The following is a 4,828-nucleotide window of genomic DNA, read 5'->3' as shown; positions in this document are numbered from 1 at the left end:
TAAAACCACTGCGGCTCTTATGGTCACTTTAAAAGCACTACAGCTCTTTATGGTCAGAGTAAAACCACTACAGCTCTTTCTGGTCACTGTAAAACCACTTCGGCTCTTATGGTCACTGTAAAACCACTACACCTCTTTATGGTCACTGTGAAACCACGACAGCTCTTTATGGTCACAGTAAAACCACTACAGCTCTTTATGGTCACAGTAAAACCACTACAGCTCTTTACGGTCACTGTAAAACCACTGCAGCTCTTTATGGTCACAGTAAAACCACTACAGCTATTTATGGACACAGTAAAACCACTGCAGCTCTTTCTGGTCACAGTAAAACCACTGCAGCTCTTTATGGTCACTGTAAAACCACTACAGCTCTTTATGGTCCCTGTAAAACCACAGCGGCTCTTATGGTCACTGTAAAACCACTGCAGCTCTATATGGTCACTGTAAAACCACTGTGGGTATTATGGTCAATGTAAAACCACTGCGGTTCTTGTGGTAACTGTAAAACCACTACAGCTCTTTATGGTCACTGTAAAAACACTACAGCGCTTTATGGTCACTGTAAAACTACTACAGCTGTTTATGGTCACTTTACAACCACTGCAGCTCTTTATGGTCACAGTAAAACCAGTGCAGCTCTTTATGGTCACTGTAATACAATTGCGGCTCTTTATGGTCTCTGTAAAACCACTACAGCTCTTTATGGTTATTATAAACCAATGCAGCTCTTTATGGTCACTGTAAAACCACTACAGCTCTTCATGGACAAAGTAAAACCACTGCAGCTCTTTATGGACATTGTAAAGCCACGACAGCTCTTTCTGGTCACAGTAAAACCACTACAGCTCTTTCTGGTCACTGTAAAACCACTGCTGCTCTTTATGGTCACTGTAAAACCACTGCCGCTCTTTACGGTCACTGTACAAACACTGCAGCTCTTTAAGATCATAGTACAACCAATGCAGATCTTTATGGTCACTGTGTAACCAATACAGCACTTTATGGTCACTGTAAAACCACCGCAGCTCTTTCTGGTCACTGTAAAACCACTGCAGCTCTTCATGATCACTGTAAAACCACTGCAGCTCTTTATGGTCACAGTAAAACCACTGCAGATCTTTATGGTCACTGTAAAACCACTACAGCTCTTTATGGTCACTGTAAAACCACTGCAGCTCTTTATGGTCACAGTAAAACCACTGCAGGTCTTTATGATAACTGTAAAACCACTACAGCTCTTTATGGTCACTGTAAAACCATTACAGCTCTTTCTGGTCACAGTAAAACCACTGCAGATCTTTATGGTCACTGTAAAACCACTACAGCTCTTTATGGTCACTGTAAAACCACTGCTGCTCTTTATGGTCACTGTAAAACCACTGCCGCTCTTTACGGTCACTGTACAAACACTGCAGCTCTTTAAGATCATAGTACAACCAATGCAGATCTTTATGGTCACTGTGTAACCAATACAGCACTTTATGGTCACTGTAAAACCACCGCAGCTCTTTCTGGTCACTGTAAAACCACTGCAGCTCTTTATGGTCACAGTAAAACCACTGCAGGTCTTTATGATAACTGTGTAACCAATACAGCACTTTATGGTCACTGTAAAACCACCGCAGCTCTTTCTGGTCACTGTAAAACCACTGCAGCTCTTCATGATCACTGTAAAACCACTGCAGCTCTTTCTGGTCACAGTAAAACCACTGCAGATCTTTATGGTCACTGTAAAACCACTACAGCTCTTTATGGTCACTGTAAAACCACTACAGATCTTCATAGTCACTGTAAAAACACTCCAGCACTTTTTGGTCACTGTAAAACCACTACAGCTCTTTATGGTTACTGTAATACCACTACAGCTCTTTATGGTCGCTATAAAACCACTACAGATCTTTATGGTAACTGTAAAACAACTGCTGCTCTTTATGATCACATTAAAACCACTACAGCTCTTTATGGTCACAGTAAAACCACTGCAGATCTTTATGGTCACTGTAAAACCACTACAGCTCTGTACAGTCACTGTAAAACCACTGCGGCTCTTATGGTCACTTTAAAAGCACTACAGCTCTTTATGGTCAGAGTAAAACCACTACAGCTCTTTCTGGTCACTGTAAAACCACTTCGGCTCTTATGGTCACTGTAAAACCACTACACCTCTTTATGGTCACTGTGAAACCACGACAGCTCTTTATGGTCACAGTAAAACCACTACAGCTCTTTATGGTCACAGTAAAACCACTACAGCTCTTTACGGTCACTGTAAAACCACTGCAGCTCTTTATGGTCACAGTAAAACCACTACAGCTATTTATGGACACAGTAAAACCACTGCAGCTCTTTCTGGTCACAGTAAAACCACTGCAGCTCTTTATGGTCACTGTAAAACCACTACAGCTCTTTATGGTCCCTGTAAAACCACAGCGGCTCTTATGGTCACTGTAAAACCACTGCAGCTCTATATGGTCACTGTAAAACCACTGTGGGTATTATGGTCAATGTAAAACCACTGCGGTTCTTGTGGTAACTGTAAAACCACTACAGCTCTTTATGGTCACTGTAAAAACACTACAGCGCTTTATGGTCACTGTAAAACTACTACAGCTGTTTATGGTCACTTTACAACCACTGCAGCTCTTTATGGTCACAGTAAAACCAGTGCAGCTCTTTATGGTCACTGTAATACAATTGCGGCTCTTTATGGTCTCTGTAAAACCACTACAGCTCTTTATGGTTATTATAAACCAATGCAGCTCTTTATGGTCACTGTAAAACCACTACAGCTCTTCATGGACAAAGTAAAACCACTGCAGCTCTTTATGGACATTGTAAAGCCACGACAGCTCTTTCTGGTCACAGTAAAACCACTACAGCTCTTTCTGGTCACTGTAAAACCACTGCTGCTCTTTATGGTCACTGTAAAACCACTGCCGCTCTTTACGGTCACTGTACAAACACTGCAGCTCTTTAAGATCATAGTACAACCAATGCAGATCTTTATGGTCACTGTGTAACCAATACAGCACTTTATGGTCACTGTAAAACCACCGCAGCTCTTTCTGGTCACTGTAAAACCACTGCAGCTCTTCATGATCACTGTAAAACCACTGCAGCTCTTTATGGTCACAGTAAAACCACTGCAGATCTTTATGGTCACTGTAAAACCACTACAGCTCTTTATGGTCACTGTAAAACCACTGCAGCTCTTTATGGTCACAGTAAAACCACTGCAGGTCTTTATGATAACTGTAAAACCACTACAGCTCTTTATGGTCACTGTAAAACCATTACAGCTCTTTCTGGTCACAGTAAAACCACTGCAGATCTTTATGGTCACTGTAAAACCACTACAGCTCTTTATGGTCACTGTAAAACCACTGCTGCTCTTTATGGTCACTGTAAAACCACTGCCGCTCTTTACGGTCACTGTACAAACACTGCAGCTCTTTAAGATCATAGTACAACCAATGCAGATCTTTATGGTCACTGTGTAACCAATACAGCACTTTATGGTCACTGTAAAACCACCGCAGCTCTTTCTGGTCACTGTAAAACCACTGCAGCTCTTCATGATCACTGTAAAACCACTGCAGCTCTTTATGGTCACAGTAAAACCACTGCAGGTCTTTATGATAACTGTAAAACCACTACAGCTCTTTATGGTCACTGTAAAACCATTACAGCTCTTTCTGGTCACAGTAAAACCACTGCAGATCTTTATGGTCACTGTAAAACCACTACAGCTCTTTATGGTCACTGTAAAACCACTGCTGCTCTTTATGGTCACTGTAAAAACACTACAGCTCTTTATGGTCACTGTAAAACCACTACAGCTCTTTCTGGTCACAGTAAAACCACTGCAGATCTTTATGGTCACTGTAAAACCACTACAGCTCTTTATGGTCACTGTAAAACCACTACAGATCTTCATAGTCACTGTAAAAACACTCCAGCACTTTTTGGTCACTGTAAAACCACTACAGCTCTTTATGGTTACTGTAATACCACTACAGCTCTTTATGGTCGCTATAAAACCACTACAGATCTTTATGGTAACTGTAAAACAACTGCTGCTCTTTATGATCACATTAAAACCACTACAGCTCTTTCTGGTCACAGTAAAACCACTGCAGATCTTTATGGTCACTGTAAAACCACTACAGCTCTGTACAGTCACTGTAAAACCACTGCGGCTCTTATGGTCACTTTAAAAGCACTACAGCTCTTTATGGTCAGAGTAAAACCACTACAGCTCTTTCTGGTCACTGTAAAACCACTTCGGCTCTTATGGTCACTGTAAAACCACTACACCTCTTTATGGTCACTGTGAAACCACGACAGCTCTTTATGGTCACTGTAAAACCACTGCTGCTCTTTATGGTCACTGTAAAACCACTGCCGCTCTTTACGGTCACTGTACAAACACTGCAGCTCTTTAAGATCATAGTACAACCAATGCAGATCTTTATGGTCACTGTGTAACCAATACAGCACTTTATGGTCACTGTAAAACCACCGCAGCTCTTTCTGGTCACTGTAAAACCACTGCAGCTCTTCATGATCACTGTAAAACCACTGCAGCTCTTTATGGTCACAGTAAAACCACTGCAGGTCTTTATGATAACTGTAAAACCACTACAGCTCTTTATGGTCACTGTAAAACCATTACAGCTCTTTCTGGTCACAGTAAAACCACTGCAGATCTTTATGGTCACTGTAAAACCACTACAGCTCTTTATGGTCACTGTAAAACCACTGCTGCTCTTTATGGTCACTGTAAAAACACTACAGCTCTTTATGGTCACTGTAAAACCACTAC

This window comes from Chiloscyllium punctatum, chromosome 13, assembly GCF_047496795.1.
Source record: "Chiloscyllium punctatum isolate Juve2018m chromosome 13, sChiPun1.3, whole genome shotgun sequence".
NCBI classification, from domain to species: Eukaryota; Metazoa; Chordata; class Chondrichthyes; order Orectolobiformes; family Hemiscylliidae; genus Chiloscyllium; species Chiloscyllium punctatum.
The sequence above is the reverse complement of the archived record's forward strand: the minus strand, read 5'-3'. Positions refer to the sequence as shown.